The sequence below is a fragment of the Pteropus vampyrus genome, unplaced genomic scaffold (genome assembly GCF_000151845.1).
Source record: "Pteropus vampyrus isolate Shadow unplaced genomic scaffold, Pvam_2.0 Scaffold68, whole genome shotgun sequence".
Taxonomy (NCBI): domain Eukaryota; kingdom Metazoa; phylum Chordata; class Mammalia; order Chiroptera; family Pteropodidae; genus Pteropus; species Pteropus vampyrus.
The window spans coordinates 6,632,792-6,644,364 of record NW_011888849.1 but is presented as its reverse complement, the minus strand read 5'-3'; the positions used below and the strand labels follow the sequence as shown (position 1 = coordinate 6,644,364).

General features: G+C 33.6%; 1 protein-coding gene across 1 annotated transcript in view; it reads right to left on the bottom strand.

Annotated features, from left to right (window-relative positions):
* PRKG1 (protein kinase, cGMP-dependent, type I) overlaps window positions 1-11,573 on the bottom strand; it is a 1,084,330-nt gene that overhangs the window by 555,696 nt on the left and 517,061 nt on the right. The window lies entirely within an intron of this gene.

The following is an 11,573-nucleotide window of genomic DNA, read 5'->3' as shown; positions in this document are numbered from 1 at the left end:
TATATAATAGCACATCCCAAATGACAATATTTCTTCTATAAATGGTCTACATATTACATATGGTTGATATGTTTCTTGCATTCTTATATTTGTTTAAATAAGTTACCCATCCCCTTCTTTTTAATCATTTTTATAAACTTTATTTTTTGTAAGGAAAAAAAAGTGTAAAGCTACACTCAGTTTCCTCTATTATTAACATATTAGTATTGTACATTTGTATAGTTAATAAACCAATATGATATATTATTAACTAATGTCTGTACTTTATTCAGATTTCTTTAGTTTTTACCAAATATCCCATCTTTTTTGTTCCAGAATCCCATTCAGGATACCATTTTACATTTAGTTATCATGTCTCCTTAGGCAACTCTTGACTGACAATTTCTTAGCATTTTTGTTTTGTTTTGTTTTGTTTTTGATAACTTTGACAGTTTTGAGAATTACTAGTCACCTATTTTGTAAAATGCTCTTCTCTGAAATTTTTCTGTTTTTTTTTTTTTTTCATGACTATACTTGGGTCATGGGTTTTTAGAAGGAAGACCACAGAGGTAAAGACCCATTGTTATCACATCATACCAAGAGTGTGTATTATCCTCACTACTTGTCACTGTTGATACTGACTTTGATCATTTGGTTGAGGCAATATTTGTCAGGTTTCTCCATTGTAAAGTTACCCTCCTCCTACCTTTTCATACTGTATTCTTTGGAAGGAAGTCAATATGTTCAGCATGCAAAGATTAAGGAGCTATGTTCCATCTTTTTGAGGGTAGAATATCTACATAAATTATTTTGAATTCTTCTGCATGGAGATTTATCTATCTACTTATCTATTTCAGTATGGATTCATTAATATTTATTTTACACTTTGAGTTATAATCCAATAATACTTAATTAAGTTTGTTGTTCAAATTGTAGTTTTGGCTATAGCTCTTTCAATTGGCTCCTGTGTCCCTTGAATATACCCTTCAATTTTTTTTTTAGTATTTACTTACTTTCTAATATGCTCTAGGCTCATTTTATGTTTTTCTGTCCCATCTATATACTCAGCTATTTTTTTAAATAGCCTGGTTCCTTCAAATAGAGAGTGGTATTGGAATCCAAGATCTGAGTGTTAGGTGTTCTCATTATAACTGGAGTGTTGTTACTTCTATGGTCTTTCTGTTGACAGAGCAAACAAATGTACATATGTATATTAATCTTTGTGTGTGTATGTATATATAAATATTTTCATATGTAACCACCTGTAACTACATTAAGCTAAACATGAGTTCATAATAATGTCTCCACTCACCTATTAACACTTAGTTAAATCTAGCACTTTCCCCTTTGCTTATCGGTAAACTGCCACTCTTATCTGAGAAATACGACTCCCACTACCTGCCATTCATTTACTTAATTGTTTAATTCCAAAATACATGTTTCATGACTCTCACTTTTTTCATGCTATATATTGTTTGAAGAAACCAAGTTTTTCACCCTTTATTCTAATAATACAGTATGTGCAATTCCACTTAAAATTTAAATTAGTCTGATTTTTATTTATCAAGGTCATTGACTTGCACATCCAACATCTAATCTCTCCATTCTTTATAATTGAAAAATTTACTCTGATTTCTTTTCTGTCCTTGAACAGTGTTACCCATGTCATCATAATAAAAGAGCAAAATAAAATTTCTTTAAAATTATGGAAAATGACCCAGAGAATTATAAATTAATTTCTTAGAATAATAATGCTTTCTGCCAATAGTTGCATCATAATTTTGAAAAATAGGTGAAAAAAAAAAAAGAGGCATGCAGTGATAGCTTGCCTGTTTACCTCACTAGGGTTGAGCCAAGCCAGGTCTCCCTTTATTTTTCTCATGACTATGCTGAAGTGGTCAGAGAAAAGAGCTAGTATTTTTATTTATCGCTATCTTTCTTATTGTTTTCCTTCTGTATCAAAGGAGGGGTAATTGTGTTGGAACACTATTAAACAGGTCAGGTCTCAACATAATACACTGAGCTTTAGAGGATATAATAATCATATGAGTCATTGGCATAATCCCTACAATTTTGTCCTGCACAAATATGCTAAAAATAAAAATTAAATAAAAAAAATTCAAAATCCCAGTAGTTTTATCTTAAAACTGAGACACAGGAAAATGTAAATATAGCATATCCAAATCTATGGGAAGCAGCAAAAGCAATTTTAAGAAGGAAGTTCATAGTGATAAACACCTACATAGAACAAGAAAAGTCTCAAATAAACAACCTCACTTTATACTTTGAGAAACTAGAAAAAGAATAAACAAAGCCCTAAGTTAGTACAAAAACATAAATGACAAAAATTAGAGCAAAAATAAAGGAAATATAGACTGAAAATAGAAAAGGTCAATGAAACTAAGAGATATTTCCTTGAAAAGATTAAAAAAAAATTGATCAACCTTTGCTAGACTCACCAAGAAAAAGAGGAAGCTCAAATAAAAACAGAAATAAAAAAGGAAATGTTACAACCGATACCACAGAAATACAAAGGATCATAATTATGAATAGTTATGCACCAAGAAACTGGACAACCTAGAAGAAATTAAATTCCTAGAAATATACGACATAACCAAGACTGAATCATGATGAAATAGAAAATCTAAAATTTAAACAGGCTGATAACTAGTAAGGAGGTTGCAACAGTAATCAAAAACTTCCCAGCGAACAAAATCCAGGACCAAATAGTTTCAGTGATGAATTGTACCAAACTTTCAAAAAAGAATTAATATCAATCCTTCTTCAACTCTTCCAAAAAATAAAATAGAGAACTCTTCCAAACTCATTCTACTAGATCCTGATATCAGAATCAAAGAAGGATGTCACAGGAAAAGAAAATTATAAGACAATATCCCTGATGAACATAGATGCCAAAATTCTCAATAAAATTTTAGCAAGCCAAATTTAACAATACATTAAAAGGATCATACACCATCATTGAATAAATTTATTCCAGGGATGAAAGGTTGGTTCAACATTTGCAAGTCAGTCAATGTGATAAACTATATTAACAAAATTAAGAATAAAAATCATATGATCACCTCAATAGATGCAGAGAAAGCATTTAAAAAAATTCAGTATCTATGATAAAATCTCTCAACAAAGCAAGTTGAGAGAATATTGAAAACAACAAGACATTAAAGAAACTGAAGACATAAATAAATGAAAAAATATTACAAGCCCATGGATTGGAAAAATTAATATTGTTAAAATGTCCACACTATTCAAAGTGTTCTATAGATTCAGCGCAATTCCTATTAAAATTCCAATGGCATTTTTTTTTTCACAGAAATAGAACAAGTAATCTTAAAATTTGTATGGAACTGTAAAAGACTTTGAATAGTCGAAGCAATCTTGAGAAAAAAAGAACAAAGCTGGAGGCATCACACCCTCTGATTTTAAACTATATTACAAAGTTATAGTACTTAAAACAATATGGCATTGGCATGAAAGCAGATATGTAGATTAGTTTCACAGAATAGAGAGCCCTGAAATAAATCTATGCATATGTGGTCAATTACTTCATGACAAAAGAACCAATATATACATTGGGGAAAGGACAGTCTCTTCAATAAATGACGTTGGAGAAAGTAGACAACCACATGCAAAAGAATAAAACTGGACTACTATCTTACATCAAAATTAAATAGATCAAAGACTTGAACATAAGACCTGATATCTAAAAGTCCTAGAAAGAAACATAGGTAGTAAACTCTTTGACATAGATCTTGGCAATGATTTTTTAAAATCTGACACCAAAAGCAAAATCAAAAATAAATAAGTGGTACTACATCAAACTAAAATGCTTCTTTGCTGGTTTATGCACAGCAAAGAAAACTATCAGTAAAGTGAAAACACAACCTACTGAATGGGAGAAAATGTTTGTTTACCATATGACTCAGCAATTCTACTTCTGAGTATTTATCCAAATAAAACGAAAACATTAATTCGAAAAGAAATATGCACCCTTACATAGCTTTATTTCCCAATAGTCAAGATATGTAAACAAACTGTTTATTGAAAGATGAATGGATAAAAAAGATGTGGTATATGTTTATACAATAAAATATATTTCAGCCATAAAAAAGAACAAATCTTGCCATTTGCTACAACACTGAAAAATCTTGATGGCATTATGCTAAGTGAAATAAGTCCGACAGAGGAAGAAAAATACTGTATGATATCTCTCATAAAAGAATCTAAAAATAAACAAACATATATTTTTACAAACCAGATCATAGATACAGAAACGGATTGGTAGTTGCCAGAGATAGGGCATGGGGGTAATAGAAACAGGTAAACTTGTTTTTACTTAAATAAATTGAACAAAAAAATTATATGGAAAGGTCTCTAAGATATATTATAAGTGATCAAAACAAGACATAGATCAGAGTATATAATTTATAGCCATTTGGGTGAAGAACAAAAATGGGGAGAGAAAGATATCTATCTGTATCTATGTCTCTAAATATATATGTGTGTGTGTTTTCATATTTTCTTGGATGTTAAAAAAAAACAGTTGTAGAAATGGGTAACAATAATAATACTATCCAACAGTTATTGAATACTTTTCCCAAATTCAAGGCCTTTGTTAGTCTTTTACATGTGTTATCTAACTGCAAGCTCATAAGTCTCAAGCACATTCTATGCCTACAATCTACTTTTTGTTTTTGTTTTTGTTTTTAATTAAAGCGAACATTAAAAGCCATGTTTTAGGTAGCTCACCTGGCTACTGTGGTCATGTCTGTGACTTGGCAAAAGTCTACCAAGTACAGAACAGACATAAGAAAGAGCTTTTGCCATCATTAGCAACTCATCTCATTAGAAACACCATGTATTGGATAATGAGATAATATCTAATTGGCTTAATCAGATTCAGTAGCAGATACTATTCCCTTGGAGACAGACTCCAGGAATCTGAGATTTGTATGCAATATACTTACTAATGTGTGTTCTTGGGAACAAAATCTATTAGGAGTGTGGGAAGCAAAAGTAGGAATAAGATGAAGTTTAATTGTAATAGCCTTGCAAAGAGGCTTCAGCGAATCATGTGAGGAGGCTCTGAAGCTGGGAGGGTGCTTCAGCATTGTCTCAAAAGAGACAAGAGGGCTGGCCCATTAGACACCACATTGCCCAGTTATCAAGTATGGACTCCCTCGAGTAGGGAGCATAACCCCAAGCATGGATGCTTCCTTCTTCCAGGGCAATGCTTGAAGAGGGACTCAGTTGTGAAACACCAGTAGTCAACAGTCCAAGGAGCTGGAGGAATGAGGCTTGATCTTGAGGGAGATCTGGGCTGTGCATCATGGCATTCTCTACAACAGAGGTCTCCAATCCCTGGGCTGCCAACCAGTATCGGTCTGTGGCCTGTTAACAGGCTGCATGCAGGAGGAGAGCAGTGGGCAACTGAGTGAAGCTTTATCTGTATTTGCAGCTGCTCCCTAGTATTAGTATCACAGCCTCAGCTCCTCCTCAGCTCATCAGGCATTAGATTCCCATAGGAGCACTGTCTCTGGTATTAAAAAGTTTGGGGATCGCTGCCAGTCTTAGAGAGTTCTGAATGCAGGAGGCGCTGAGAAAAGACGGTTAGAAACAGTAGAAGCAGAGATGATAAAGAGACAAATTGAATCGTAAAAATGGTAGGGTTATTACAGTATGAACAAGATAATTAGGATACTACATCAATTTTTGGAGATCTTGAGAGGCTTTGTATCTTTAACAATAATAAACAATATTCCTGGTCTTCATAAATGCTAACCGCTGAGGTAATTGTATTGTCCCTATCTGTTTCTTACAATCTGAAAAAGCAAAACTAAAAAGTATTTGATTTTGAAGTGCATCTTATTCAACAGTATTCTAAAAGAACATGTGCCAAAACTGGAAAATAAAATAAAACTATGAGGTTAAAGAGTTATGGAAGGAAAAGTCTACGATAAAGCATTTTTGTTTTGAAGGATCATCTATACTCCACTGTTTGCTAGGTTTACAAATCACAAACCTACAATGAATATGTTTTAAATATCAACCCTCATGCATTTTTGTATTTCTGGAAGCAAAACACTGGGTATATTTCCCAAGCAAGGGTCTTTGCCAAAGACATTCATCTTCCTGTCTCTTTCCATCCATCAGATTTCATCTATTCCTCAGGATCCAGTTCAGTCCACTCTCTTCCAGAAGTTTACCTAATTATCTCTGATCACTGACTTCTCCTTTGTAGAAATCCTAAAGTCGTAATTGTCTGTTGTATTAAATACCTGATGATTTTGCAGTTCTATTTCATGATATAAAAGTAAAGTTTTACGACATAATTTAAATCTCGAAGGGATAGGTGTTATTTTACTCACTTCTTCCTAACACCCAACATCTTGTCAATTCCACAGGAAACATAAAATACAACAGATAAATAAATATCTGCCACAGTTCAGTTGAGTTTGATGAAAAGGAATTAAGACAAAATAATGCATTAAAAAGTTCGGAAACTTCAGACTCTGTGGCACAGCAGAGAGTCCTTCTGAGAGAACTGAGGTTAACAAAAAAATAAACAAACAAACAACAAAAAAAACCCCAATAATTTATTTGCTAATGGTGATACCAGATATAGGTGAGCTCTCTAAATATTTCTGTCAATTCTCCTACACTTAACCCACTTTTGTGCTTTTATTTCAATCATTTTTATTTACTTCCTTCTGACAGTCTATTCTTAAATGGTACACTGTCTGGCAACATAAGAGTAGAAGAGATAAAATACACACCTTTTGCAAAGTAGGATGGATCTGAACAAAAGAACTTAAGATTTTATATCTAGATAGGTAGGAAAATAAATATTTCCAGGAAGAATATTTTTTCTCCTAGTAAATCCTATTTTTTGAAAAATACATAAAAAAAGAAAGTTAATATTGCCAGTAATTAAGAGAACAACTCTGTAGAAATAATGGAGAAAAGTTGTAGCTGTTTTTTGGATAAATATAACTTTGTACTCTGTATGAATAGAATGTATTTCTATTTGCTGGTTATGCTTATAGATAAAGATAAAGTTATTTTATTTATTTATTTTTTTTTAACAAAATCATCTTACAATTCTTAGTTTTGACAAAGGGTCATGTTTGAGTTTAAGGTAAGATCCTGAAGTTTTTATAATATATTGGCTGGGCTACTTTTCAAGTACCCTGCCCCCGACCCTGCACCAAGGAGTAAACACTTTTTTATGCCTGCTTTGCATCCATTCTTTCTTTCTCATACTACTGTGACCACCCTTGGAAATTAGTACTGCCCTATTGTGATAGTCCTGGGGGAAGAGAGGCATACTAGTTTATGTGACTGCCTTCTACCTTGGGTGCCAGAGGAGCTAGATCCTCCACCTCCCTTGCCAATAAAGATAGGGAATGAGCCAAAAGAAGAAGAGGGAGAGGGGAGGGTAAGGGGAGAGGGAGAGGAGAAGGAGGAGGTGGCAGTGGTGGAGGAGGAGGAGGGGGAGGAGGAGGAAAAGATAGGGAATGAGCATATGATTTAGACTTGGTACAAAGAACTGCTCTCTTCTAAGAGACGGAATCTTGATCCAATAGTGCAAGAATGAAAGAAACAGTTGGATATAACTCATTTCATCACACTTCAGTGAGATGGTTTCTGTTACTGAACAAATCCATACTTGCTTCTAAGGATCTCATGGTTGTGTATGTGTGTGTGTGTGTGTGTGTGTGTGTGTGTGTGTGTGTGTGTGTGTGTGTGTGTGTGCGCTTCTAGCTTATTCCCAAGCCTGATCTCCTAACCTCTTTTGATTCTGTTACAGTTTCCAAAACATTCCTGTTTGCTCATTAGAGTTGATTTCTGTTTCTGCAATCAAAAAACTTGTTTAAGACGCTTTATCTCTCCTCTCTTGAAAAATATTTTCTTTGCTTTTCATTGGAGCCTAGTACACTGGGAGTTGCTAGGTAATAAGAGGCAATGTATGATTCCCTGCAAAGGATGACAGTCCCTTCTGTTGAATCTCACCAGGGAGCCTCTGCTTCATTCTCCTGTTGGAAGCCTGTTTAAAATGGGTTCCAATATTACCTGAAATTCATGATTGAAAATTTCTTCACAAACCACCTCTGAATGAATCAAAAATGTTCCACTCCATTAACTGCTCACCAGAATGCTGAGTGTTTAAGGAATGGGGCATAATTCTCAAGGTTAAAGAAAGGCACATTTAATGTCTCTTTGACCACAAAATAAAGAATGCTGATAGCACCTTACGGCAAGAGCTTCTGTACATCTCCATGACCCTGGAGAACAAGGACAACTTGATTCTTTTAATTACTAAGACTGGTGCTCAGAGACTGAAAGTCTACTTATTAATTTCACAGTCTTCCATTCAGCACTGTCCTGCATACCATGAATGATGTTATTGAAATTATTCCATACACCACAAATTTCTATATCTCTGCTTATATTTCATCTGAAAGCAAAGTGATTTCATAAACTTAATTTTCATGTGATTGTGGCAGAGGCAATTTGGCTTAGTGTTTAAGAGTACAAACTACAGTCAGATAAATAGATCATTTAAACTAGAGTTTGAAGGGTAGAATTTGAACATGGACATAAAATAATAGGACTAAGGGGGTGAAGTGGGCTTCTCGAGTAGAGCAAATAACATGGGCAATGAATAAAAGGAGAAAAAACTTGTAGGTACCCTACATTAATACATTTTATTATCACGACAACTCTATGCAGTAGCAGCCATTATTATCCCTATTTTATAGATGCGAAACCTGAGACAGAGAGTTTAAATAACTTACCCAAGACCACATGGTTATAAGTTGGAAAAACCAGATGCACAGTCAGGCAGCCAGGCTTCACAGGCTACTCTCAAACATATCCTATACAATACTACCAATCTAATTGGCACTAAAGTGTAGGGTGTGTTAAGAGGAATGATAAGAGATTAGGTTGGAAAAGTATATTGGGTCCATATTGTGGAAGGCCTTGCATTTTCTGAATAAGGAATATGAGTAATATTCTGAAGTCGATAGTAGTCTGTTAAGGTTTCTGAGCAGTGGATTTCATGATTATTGAGTTATGCTTTAGAAAGAACCTGGCAGTGATGTAGAGAATGAATTGAAGGGAGACTTCAATATGAGTCGAGAGGTTACTCTCACAGCTAAGGCAAGGGCTGAGAGTTTGAATTACACAGATCCTTTGAAGTGAAAAAAATCAGTTCAGGATAATAAACACTGAGGCCTTCCAATGTTCTAGGTACTGAAAATACAAAGATAATTTTGCCTTTGTATCTTAGTATCACCCCATAATACTCTGTTCATGATAGGCCTGAAATGTAAAGTTTGTTGAATAACAGTTAAACACACATTGTGGGTAACATCAGAGAGCATAACTAAGTGTGGTCAAAAGCTAAAGGCGGTCAGAAGGTGAAATTTATGAGCATTTAATTCTGATACCCTATGGGCCATTGCCTACTACACTTACAGGGCTAAGAGAGCATCATACAACTATACTTTGATATTTCTCATGAGAAAAGTCACTTAACAAGCATATTTAATTAAATCTTATAAGAATCCTAGAGTCCAGAATAAAATCTGTGGCCAAGAAAATTGTATAATTTATTATGGTAGCAAATGATTGAATTTGTAATAGATATGGTAGGTGGTCTCATCTGCACATCTAAAACCTTAGTGCCAAGAGTTTACCTATATCCTATAATATTCACGGCTCCATTCTCTAATAATTAGATATAACCATAACTAATTTTAGAGAAAAAAATCATGCCTCTGTCTCCAAATTCCACAGCACATGAAAATTGAAACAGAATTTCAAATAGAATTAATGGTATTTGCCTGTCTCTACTCAATATCTGTCCATTATTCCCCATATTTCATGATAGGAATTTGTTTCTCAAAATCCCACCACATTGTCTCCATACTAATTCTCTAGTTGTGAGGTTACTGCTGTCTTTCGCAAATGGTCTAAATGGTTTAAATGGTCTAAAAACAATTCATTGTACAGTAGTTATCACTGAATGAAAGTTCTCTATTCGTCATTTAATCTAGTTTTCCTTATAATATCACAATAAGATAGACTGAAAACAAATAATACTTAACAGACATCCCCTGTTTTAAAATTCAGAGTCATAGAGAAGTTAACAGTACAATCACCTAGAAACAAAAGCAAGCACAGGATTTTTATCATGAATCATGAAGGGCCACATTCTGTCATGGCCTGCTGTTCATATTTGAAATAAAGATTCTAAATATTCCCAATTATTTCCTGTTATTCTATATTTTAATTCAGCACTGCAAATATTTTCTTAGTATTTTAAATGTGAAAAACAAACCCAGTTTAACTTGAAAAAATTGCCCTCCTATGTAGTTTACCAAGCATCCATTATATGCTGGACATAGATTTCTTCCTCTGTGAACCTATCTTTTCTTGGTTAGTTCTGTCTGTGACACAATCTTCTTCATAATCAGGATATATTCAGTCTCTCTCTTCACAAATACAGATTTGTACCAAACATGAATCCAATGGAATTAGAAACTTGAGATTGAACAAAGTAAAGTTCTTCTAGGCTCATTGCCTAATTCCAATTACGCCTTCCTTGATTTAGTTTAGATACTGGGCATGTAGCCCAGGACTTAATTTCATGGTTATACTAAATCATGTGCACCATCAGCAGTGTTCTCTTCATTTCAGATTCACACACTTGTATAGAATCTGACAAGTAACCCAAGAAGAGAGGAAAAATACACAACTTCTAAACTGTGCTGAAATAATTTCCTCACTAATGATTGAAAGCTTACTCAAATTCCTTGATTGTTTTGTTTTTACCAAGTAGATGTGCATCTATTAGGAGAGGATTTATGTGCAAGACTGGCTTCCTCATGCTTAAAAATATGTGGAGAAATTTAGAACAGTAAATAGAGATGAGACACTGTAATAATGGAAAGCTTGAAAGTCAAAGAATATGAGATTATCCAAATCTTAGTAAAAGAAACAAAGAGGAGATTTATCAACTTTTAAATATATGAAAAGTATAAAGAACATGTCCACCAACTTTCCAATTTTACCACATATAACTAAAAAAGGTTTAAATTCAGAGAGATGACATGTGGAAAACTTTTTGATTAAAAAAAAAAAAAATAGTAGCATCTGTTTTTTTAAACAGTTTCCTAAGTTGGGTTATGGTTTTCTATCCTTAAAGGAAGTTAAGAATAAGATATAACTGAAGTTTAGATCTCATCTTGAAATGACTTGCTTCTTAAATATTATAACCTCAATGAGAGAAATTTCAATTTGTGGAACATGAAAGAATTTAGTAGGAGTTACAAATTCTTGTTAGATACGTGTCTGCTTCAAAAGGATAATCGAACATGACAAATAAATCTTGCAATCTAGATAGTTAAATTGCATTTTTGTGAATCTCAGGTGACTTAGAATGTTATTTAAAGGCCCATAGGAGGATATGTAGTATAAGCATTTCCCTAACTGGTTAGAAATGCAGATTATGGGGCCCCAGACCTGACTTACAGCATAAAAATTTTTATTTCAGCAAGAAATCATGG